This window comes from Mus musculus, chromosome 14 (assembly GCF_000001635.26).
Source record: "Mus musculus strain C57BL/6J chromosome 14, GRCm38.p6 C57BL/6J".
In the NCBI taxonomy this organism is placed as follows: Eukaryota; Metazoa; Chordata; class Mammalia; order Rodentia; family Muridae; genus Mus; species Mus musculus.
Window position 1 is genome coordinate 54,996,104 of NC_000080.6, and position 10,279 is coordinate 55,006,382.

The 10,279-nt window shown below is 48.9% G+C and overlaps 1 long non-coding RNA gene across 8 annotated transcripts in view, besides 2 other annotated features; it reads left to right on the top strand.

Annotated features, from left to right (window-relative positions):
• Gm31251 overlaps positions 1-8,903 on the top strand; it is a 29,743-nt gene extending 20,840 nt beyond the window's left edge. For 7 of the 8 annotated variants that reach the window (XR_003950993.1, XR_003950994.1, XR_003950995.1 and 4 more), the window contains one exon: positions 551-8,903. This is a non-coding gene — a long non-coding RNA (predicted gene, 31251). The remainder of the gene's footprint in view (positions 1-550) is intronic. The other variant, XR_001781261.1, reaches the window with a different exon arrangement.
• Positions 791-1,121: an enhancer, noted in NCBI's record as "VISTA enhancer mm771". NCBI's record gives its function as "enhancer in: heart[7/7]" and the evidence as "EXISTENCE:transgenic organism evidence [ECO:0001131][PMID:17130149]".
• Positions 7,662-8,810: an enhancer, noted in NCBI's record as "VISTA enhancer mm1288". NCBI's record gives its function as "enhancer in: heart[7/8]" and the evidence as "EXISTENCE:transgenic organism evidence [ECO:0001131][PMID:17130149]".

Sequence of the window (10,279 nt, forward strand, 5' to 3'; positions counted from 1 at the left end):
TAGAGCAGCCTCCCTAGGAGGAACCTCCAGGGCCGAAGGAAGGCTAAAGCTCTCCCAGGCTCTTCTTTTTTTTGGGGTGGGGGGTGGTTTGAGACAGGGTTTCTCTGTATAGCCCTGGCTGTCCTGGAACTCACTCTGTAGACCAGGCTGGCCTCGAACTTAGAAATCCACCTGCCTCTCCCTCCCAAGTGCTGGGATTAAAGGCGTACCACCAGGCTCTCCCAGGCTCTTCTAGCTTTCCCAACAGAAGAAGGTGCCTTCCCGCCATGCTCTGGGAGAGGGCTCAGGCACAGGTGCACGCACTGAGATGGATAAAGAAAGCTTGGGACTCAGGCGAGCCATTTTAAAGCCAGTGTCTTTGAGTGGGGCCAACCTGTGTGGCTGTGGGATTAGGTAGCCATCTCTACAACTTAGCCACACACCCTTTCCCCCTTCTTTCAGGTTTGGAGGGCTTTGGTCTAAAGGTGTTTTTGGAGTATTGTTCTCAACTCTGCAAGGCAGAATTTAAAAGCCAGTTTCCTAATTTTAAGATCTCTGTCTCATATCCCAGATGTTTGGCCTCCTGCTTGCTGCTGTTGGCGGTTGGGTGGCTCTTCCCATCCTTTCCTATGTGAGTATTCATTGAGGGCCAACTTTGAGCTTGGCACTGATGTGGTCAATGGAGATACGTAACAATGAACCAAAGCAAAGACCCCTGCTCCGGGAGCTTTGTCCAGCTGATTGTAGCAGTGGACCCAGGCTTCAGAGTACAGCTTGTGCTTTGCATGCGTGCGTGACATTCCTAGTGGAGAGAATGGGGGCCCGAACCCATGTGAGGAGTGGGTGGTGATGTGGAGCACACTACAGAGTGACAAGAGACAAGACAAAGGGGCAGCAAGTGCTATAAATAAAAAGGGAGGCTGCTTCGCTGAGGTCGACCAAATAAGGCCTGGACAGAAGGAAGGTGATCCGCCTCCCGAGCCTCCCCTCCCCAGGCATTGTGCCTGCTTTGTCTGGGCTCTGTCACCACACTGATCAAATGTCAGGTCCAAATAGGAGCCATTTGCTGTGAACATGCCAGTGGAGACCAGCGGAAAGTTTGCTAAAATTACTGCTGGGAATTAGGGGGAGGTGGGGGTCTGCAGTCTTGAACTAAAGGAGAACTGAGCGTGGAAAGAGAATTCTGAAAGGAATCTCAAAACCCAAAGGGAGAGGCTCAGGAGGAGGCAGAAGAGGTAGGGCGTCTGGCCCAAGGGGAGGAGGAGGCCTTAGTTGTCTGAGAACAGGAGAGGGGACCCAGGAGTGGTAGCCAGCACTTGCCCCTAGCTGCCTGTATCCCCTGACCTTGGAGAACCTATCCCTGGCTCCACATGGGCCAGGATTAGGGAGCTGAGCTAGTCTCTCTCAGGTTTCTCTTTACAAGCAGCTGCTCCTTCTTGTCATTCTTTTGTACTCCGCTGGTTCCAAAATGCTTTGTTCTCTGCATACTCAAAACACCGCCCACTCAATACACCAGGCACCCCAATCTCGACTTTCTGATAGACAGGGACCAGCTGGGGAGGCAGACCAGTTTCAATAAGAGTCTATTAAGCAGGTAGATCTCTCCTTCAAGAGTGTTTGGAGAGGGCACTGTGTGGAGTGGCCAGTCTAGAAGCTTGAGGGAGCTTAAAGGGGGGGCTACCGGGGAGCACAGAGATCCCCTTTGAGACCTTGCTCCACAGTTTCTAGCTGTATGGTCAGTCACATAACTCCCTGAGACAGTTTTGCCATCAATGTGGTTTTTTGCAAGGATTATGGAGACTAAACACAGGTGAGGGACCTAGCACACATCAGCACATAACAGACTTCATAATGGTTTTTATCTCCAGGAACACCAACACCAGGGACCCAGACTGCAGACACCAGAGTTAGTTTTTTTGGCCCCTAGCATTTCCCTCAGCCCACCAAGTCTCATTGGTTGAAGACAAGACCTTCACGTGATCCTAGACCTAACCCATCTCCACAGGATAGCCTTGAGTCAGGAGACCACTGCCCTGCTGCTACCTATAAAACTTTTCTCACGACCATGGTGAACCCCAAGCCCACCAAAAGCTGGCCCAGCAAAATGGCAACATTGTCAGGAAAACAAATGGAAGTGGAGGGGAAGTGAAGAGTTAGCTAAATGCTTTTTGTGTCTGGGGACCACACAGAAAGCTCCTGATAGAGATGGGGAGCCAGGTTATAAGGAGGAGACAGGTTAAACTGTGGCCCTCAGGAGGTGGTCCGGCCAGAGACCCTTCAGATATTTCTGATCTTAGGGTCAGCCAAGGATGCAGAGGGTCTGGAAACCTCTGAAGGAGAATGCTAGAGTATTCTGATATGGAAAAAAATGGGCAAACTTAGCTTGGTATAGGTCTTTAATTCCAGCACTCAGGAGACAGAAGCATGCAGATCTCTGAGTTTGAGGCTAGCCTGGTCTATACAGAGAATGCCAGGTCAGTCAGGGAGACAAAGTAAGACCCTGCCAGTGAGAGAGAGTCTCACTGTGGGACTAGCCTGTTAAGGCACCCGGCTTTAAGGACCAAGTAGCTACCATAATCTCAGCTCTTGGCTGTGATTCTGATGCTGTTACTATCTTCAAGCTGACTTAGACAATTCTTTAGTATATGTCTTAGGGTTTCTACTGTTGTGATAAAACACCATGATCAGAAGCAACTTGGGAGGAAAGGGTTTACTTCAGCCCACAACTCTCAGGTCATCCTCTGACACTGAGGGAAGCCAGGACAAGAACTCAAGGTAAGAGTCTGGTGGAGGCAGGGGAACTAAGTCTGCTTACTGGCTTGCTCCCCAATGGCTTGCCCAGTCTGATTCTTGTAACACCCAAGCACTCTTGCTTAGGGGTGGCACCACCTGCAATGGGCTGTGCTGTCCTGTATCAATAATTAATTAAAAAGCCAATCTGATGGGGACATTTTTTTTCAGTTGAGGTTCCTCTTCCTCCTCATATGATCCTAGCTGTGTTGAGCGAACAACAACAAAACTAACCAGGACAGTATGCATATTCTTAAAAGTGGGCAATCTGGAGAAGAGCAAAGGATGGGGTTAGAGAGATGGCTCACTGTTTAGAGCACTTGCTGTTCTTGCAGGGGAATGGAGGTCTGATTCCCACAACCCACAGGGCAGCATACAACCTTATGTAATTCCAGTTCTGAGGGATCCTGTTGCATGCCGGCCTGCGGCTTACAAGGACCGGGTACACCAGGGAGGCAGGCTGGGGCTGAAAGAGACTTAGATGGCAAGACATGATTCTGCTCAAGGCTCTGGCCTCCAGGTGTGGGGGAGCTGGCTTTTAGAATTAGCAAAAAGGCCAGAGATTCTCTGGCAGTGGAGGCTGTGCTCTGAATTAACTTGGCTAGGTAATTAAGATTTTTAGCTATCTTCAATAGGAATCTCTAATATTGGACTTATTACTAGACCAGTCCAAGATTGAGTTAGAATAACTGGTCACATTGAAGGAAAAAGGAGAATCATTATAATTCTTTCTTATGACCAATCTTTCTAAGTCAGATTCCACAGTCTTTGATGTTCTTTTTACCATAAGGTTAAAAAGCTTGAAACAAGGCAGGTTCGCTTGTCCAAACTGGAAAAATGGCAAGCAAGGGTGGGTCGAAAACATGTACCCAATTCAGCTTCCTTGTCACTACAGTCCTACAGTCAGGGCCCTGAGCGAACTCACCTGTCTTGTCACAGGAATTAGCCATCATGCTTCTGCTCCGTTCTGTGGAGAGAACCTATGCTTTTCCCTTTCCTAATAAGGCAGCTGTTCAGGATCAAACCATATGCCAATAAGTAGATCCTTTTAAGATACTATAAGGCATTTATTAAGTTCTTTGACATCCAAATTTCAAAATTCTAAAATAAAAGTATGATTTAAATAATGTGCACGGGAATGCACTAAATAACATGCACGGGGATATAATTGGATCCGATGCCCTCTCCTGGCCTCCATCAGAAACACACATACTATACATACATACATGTAGGCAAAAACTCCAACACAAAACAAAAGCAAATGACTGTTTCTTTAAAAAGAGGGAAAGTACTGGACATGGCGGTACATGTCATTCCCAGCACGCAGGAGACAAAGACAGGTAGATCTCTGTAAGTTCAAGGCCAGCCTGGTCTACAGAGTGAATTCCAAGATAGTCTAGGCTACATAGAGAGATCTGTCTTTAAAAAAGAAAAAAGAAAAAAAAATGGTGAGCAGAGAGAAGATGTTAAGAACACTGGAGGCTATTCCAGAGAACAAGGGTTCAATTCCCAGACCCTCATAACAGCTCACAAATGTCTGAAATGAAACAGGGCCTGAATCCAAAATGAGCCAAGAACTTAGAGCCTCTTAGTCTATGGGGCTGACACCATTAAGAGTTTAAAGGCGAGAACACAGACCTGGAGTTTGGAAGATGGAGGAGGCTTTGAGAAGGACTGTATGGCGAGCTGTGTTCCCAGCTTGTGTGGAAATCAGTACTGGCCCAAAGTATGGTCGGTGAACGGTGGGGTGAGCTAGAAAGGACATGAGGGAAATCTCTTGTCAGACTGTGGTGTATGGTTCTGGAGGTATAGGATGGAAAGAAAAAGATATGAGGGTCCCATTGGCTATATGTGAGCCCCTCTCTGCTCTACACAGAATCGGATACATCTCAGCCAGAACAAGTAACTGTCAGTCAAATTACATTCTGTGCATAGGCCGTGCGGTTCAGAGGGAATACGATGTTCTTCTGCCCAAAGTCAGGCAGAGAATGTGGTATTAGGACTCAAGCCTAGGTCTGCTTTGTTCCAAAGTGATTTCTACTGATGTGCCGTATTTCTCAGACCAGCAAAATGGACACTATCCTGAGAGCGACAGAGAGACTGCCACCTGAAACTGGGGCAGACTGCGTGTTATCCTGAAAGCACAGTTTGAGGGGCCAGCTGGGTACTGAGGGGAGGAGAGGCTAGAGGCAAGGAGACTGTGGCAGAGGCTAAAGTAGCAATCAAGGTTGACAGATGAAAAGGAAAGGACCAGTGAGGGGTGGGGCTTTTCTAAGGAGGGGATAAAATTCGTTTTAACAGACTGGCTCCAGGAACTTGGGAAGTGCATCAGAAAGGACAGGACAGGCACAAATGGGCAATCTCTTAGACAGGCAGGACATAGACTTGGTCTGAGTGAGTTAGAGGTAACAGTGGATAACCAATGGAAGATGGTTTTGCGTCCCAGTAGGCAGTGAGAATTATGGGCTGGCGGGTAGGGCTGGTGGGTAAGAGCTATTCTATGGTGGTGTAGGACATGATGATCTTGGAGAGAAAAGGAAGAACTGGAGGGAGACCACGGTCCAAGCCAGGAGGAAAGGAGAGAGGCGCACAGAGAACAGAAGGTGAGATGGTACCATGGGCAAAAGGACTTGCCCTGCAAGCCTGACCTGTACTTGATCCCAGAACCCATTTTAGAAGGCTGGATGTGTGCTGGAGATGGCTCAATGCACCAATGCTCTTCCAGAGGACTCGGGTTCAGTTCCCAGCACCCACCTGGCAGGGATGGTGCCATCAGTAACCCCTTTCCTGGGGCCAATGCCCTCTTCTGGCCTCCATGGGCACTGCATGCCAGTGGTGTGCACAGGCATACATGTGAGAGACCACACATACACACACACACACACACAAACTCTCTCTCTCTCTCTCTCTCTCTCTCTCTCTCAGCATAAAAATAAATATATATATATATTTAAAGATTTATTTATTTATTATATGTAAGTATACTGTCTTCAGACATTCCAGAAGAGGGCATCAGATCTCATTACAGATGGTTGCAAGCCACCATGTGGTTGCTGGGATTTGAACTCAGAACCGAGCCATCTCGCCAGCCCAATATATATTTTTAATAATAAAATTCTGGATGTGGCAGCAAGCATCTGTAACCCCAGCACTCCTGTGGCAAAATAAGAGGTGAAGCCAGGAGAATATTCGGGAAGCCAAAAAGTTCATGGAACAGAGAAACCTTGCCTCAGACCTATGTGGAAGGAGGGAACCAATCCTGACAAGCTGTGCCCTGACCCCCACGTGTGCCCTGTGACACAAGAGATGCACACATCATGCATGGGCACACACACATCCACCACACATGCTAAAAATTAGGAAGTGAGAAAGATATAGGAGCCAAAGAGAATAAGGCGAGACTTGTTTCCTAGAAATCCCAGAAGTCTTTCAAGAGGAGCAGGTGGCCGGTAGTGTCAGATTCCAAAGAAAGGCAGAGTGACAGGAGAAGAGAGCTTGGGTGGCTGTTCAGGAAGCAGCTTCCAGAGAGTCCCAGGGCAGTGCCAGGGTGCTGGGGTTTAATCAGGAATAAGGACGAGCAGGATTTAAGCTGAGTAGATGGGAGTTAAAGGAACGGAATAGGAAGTGCAGGCAGCGGGGGTTCCAGCTTCCAAGGCAGCGATTTGGCAACAGAATGAATGAGCCAGGAAGTGGGTCAGATAGCACGGTTTATTTTGTTTTTTAAGATAAGGCAACCCTGAGCACGTGGAGCAGGGGTGTTAAAGGATGTCCTTGGTTTGCTCTCTGTTTCCTTTTGGCCTCTCTGGCACTGTTTTCTTATTTCCAGCTCTCTTTCTGGAACTCAGGAGGGTGGCGAGTAAATGCTCAGACACTATGAGATGGACTCGCAGGTGCGCAGGTGCGGGGCTCATTGGCTCCTTCCTCCCCTTCACAGACAGATGCATGGAGGCAGCTTGGAGCAGAGTTTGCAGTAGCCCCCTCCTCTCCCATCCCCTCCATCTTGGGCTTTCATTGATTGGCCTGACTGTCAGCCTCCAGAGGTCTCAGCTCTCAAGATAAAGTGGGAGGTCCGTAAGGACTGGGAAACAAGCCATGCTTAGCCTGGGCTCGAGCCTTTGCTTGTGCTTCAGGGTCTGCGATTTATCCTAGAAAAACAATGTTTGAAGCCAGAAGTGCCCTAGAGCAGTGATTCCCAACCTTCCCAAAGACCCTTTCATACACTTCCTCCTGTCATGGTGACCTCCAACCATAAAATGATTTGCGTTGCTACTTCCTAACTGTAATTTTGCTACTGTTATGAATTGTAACACACATATTTTTGGAGATAGAGGTTTTGTCAAAGGAGTCGAGACCCACAGGCTGAGAACCATTTCTCGCGAGGCTCATCCTATCCCGGGATGACTTTCTCATCTCTGGGCTGGGCCCTTGCTGTTCTCTAAGAACTTGGTACAATGTCTGATGCTGCACATACTTGTAGCCCAACACTGAGTGTTGAAACTTTGGAACAGGGATTTGAAACAGATTAAGTCAGCCAATAGACACATACACACACACACACACACACACACACACACACACACGCACGCACGCACGCGCAGGCACACACAGACTTTCCTGGGTATGGGAAAAGGTAATTAGTCACCCCCCTGATCTGAGGCTCCCAAGTCACACTTGGAAGAAGGGACGTCAGGGTCTGGCTGCTGCTTTCTTCCTGGGATGCTTTTCAGGGGCTGCAGGCAGATTACCTCTGGGGTCTGTGGACAGAAACAGAAAGCTGGACAGACTCCCTAAGTCTGAAGAGATGAGCCTTTATAAAAGGACTGGAAACTAAGGAAGTTGGAAGAGCTCATCCTTTCTGGTCATGGAGCGTGGAGAGCAGGAGGGTGTGGTTGGTGGGTTCAGGCTTGTGTTTTGTTTTGTTTTGTTTTGTTGTTTTTGGAGAGTGGGAGAGAGGAGCAGAGAGGCCTTCTGCAAAGTTGCAAGGGTGGGGCTGTCATAGGCAGGCCCAACTGAGCTCTAAGATAGTATCTGAACGGGGCAAGACTGTAGAATGTCAGATGGTTGCTGTGTGTCATGGGGATGGTGACCTTGCCCAAGGGCAGTACCAGGGCAGAGGTTTAGGCTTGTGCAAGGGGCCCGTGCTGGGCCCCATGTCTCTGAGATTACAGTCTTAGCTGCCAAGAGCAACTCTGTGGGGGTGGAATGAAACAAAGCAAAGGCCCTTTTGTGGTGCTAGGTTCCTAATAATAGCCATGGCTGGGCTCCAGGAGATGCCGCCATAGTCTGGCCCCAGTCTTGTTCTCGGAGGTGTTCCTGTGCCTTGTGCCACGGCACTGATTGCTAGAACTGTAGCTTGTTAGCCCCACCTCAGCCTCTGTTACCTGTGTTTGCCTGGCTCTGCTGTGAGAGAAGGCAGAGAGCTGGGGAAGAGTGGGCGCAAAGTCAGCACAAGGGTGTTAGGGAGGGAGACAAAGGGCCCAAGCCTGGAAAACCAATATCTCCAGTCCCAACTGGAACAGTGATGTTCCGGGGAGGAGAAAAGGTGGAACAGAGGAGCCAGGACTGGCTAGACCTCGAAACCGAGGGCGCCAGGTGTGGAAAGACTTGTGGGACGTAGTGGAAGGAAGTGTATCGAGGAAGAGAAGTGGGTTCAAGAAACTTGGGGTGGGGTGAGGAACCGATGGGGGTGGAGTAGATAAGGCGAAATGACAGCGTCTCCTCAGCCACACAACAGAGGGGGTGGCACAGCTCTTGGGAAAACTTGGGAAGGGCTCTTGAAGGCCATTCCCGTGAGATAACAATGCACTTCAAATCCTTTCCTAATCTCCCCTCCTATTATTAGCCCTGAGTCCTCTCCACCAAGAGGCCACAGGCCCCTAGGCTGTGTCCTTTCCCCCATGCCCTTGGCTAGAATTAGATGGTCCTGTCTGCGAGATCATCTGCTAAGCAAGGTCGTTCTGGCTTCTGGGTGTTGTTACTAGAGAAGCCTGTGGAAAGATGGTGGGAAGGGGTTGGAAGGTCACTGAACAACCCCCAGACACACACTGTGGTTGTGGAACACCCCCTGATACGAAGAGGGTTAGAAGCCAAGGCCTGAGTTCTCCTGTCAATAAATAAACACATCTTCAACGTGGTCACAGTTTTGAGTAGCAGCATAATTGTAGAAACAGAGAAGCAGAAGCAGCCATGCTGGAGGGTGGGGCAGAGGGGAGGGCTCCTGGCAGGTGAGCTTGCCGAGGGGTCTTCAGAGGACTGGACTTCCAGGTTACACAGCCCCAGCTGCTGGCCAGTGCTGTGAGCGTTCTGGAGGGAGGGAGGGAGGGAGAGAGAGAGAGAGAGAGAGAGAGAGAGAGAGAGAGAGAGAGAGAGAGAGAGAGAGAGAGAGAGAGAGAGAGAGAAGAGAGAAGAAAGAAAGGAGAAGAAAGAGAGAAGGAAGAGAGAAGAGAGACCCAAGACAGTGGCTTCTGTATCAGTCTGTGGCCTAAGCTCTAGAGGACTAGATCCCATGAGATTAGACAGGGAGCCTTAGACTCCACGTTATTTATTTATTTATTTTTGGTTGGGGGAGGGACTTGCCGAGTTTCACTAGAAACAACCATTGTCTTTTTGCCCTGTTTTCTCCTTCTGTGTTTTCCCTGTGGCCTCCCTCTTGCCTTTAGCTCATTGTTTTCAGGATTATTTTATAGTAGACAGGAGCATGTATTGCATGTATTTCATCTGGAGCTCTTCTGCCTCTGACAAATCTGAAGAGAATAAGTGGATGATGAATAAGGTACCAAAGGCGGGGAGCAGCTGCTGTCCCTGTGACACTGCGTGCTGCTGACAGGACATAGATGGGATTCTCTGGACCTCACTCAGGGAGAGCATGGCAGAGAGGGCACATCCTGCCTGTGTCTCCTCTGTGCCTTTCCCTTGAATCTCTCCCTCCCTCCTTCCTTCACCCCTTTGTTCCTTTTTCTCAAAATATGAAAGCAATACTCATTTTAAAGATGAGTAAATTTTGGGCTGGCTCAGTGGTTAAGAGCACTCACTGCTCTTCCAGAGGTCCTGAGTTCAATTCCCAGCAACCATATGGTGGCTCACAACCATCTGTAATGGGATCGGATGCCTCCTTCTGGTATATCTGAAGACAGCTACAATGCAGTCATATACATTAAATAAATAAGCCTTTAAAAAGAAAAAAGATGAGTGGATTTCCGTACTGCAAGAGAGGTGAAGTCCTTCCACTGAGCCATCTCATTGCAGAGGAGGCCGTGGATAGCGGTTCAAAGTCACCATCTGTACCTGATTGTTCATTGGCTTGTTTCCAGCTGGGGTCTCATCGTATTACCCAGGCTGGTCTTGAATTCCTGGCTTAAGAGATCCTCTTGGATCAACCTCCAAAGTAGCTGGCGCTACAGACATATGCCACCACGTAGGACATGAGGTGATTTTCAACTGGAGTAAACAAAACTAAAAGATGTTTACGGGGGGGAAGGGTATGGGGGACTTTTGGGATAGCATTGGAAGT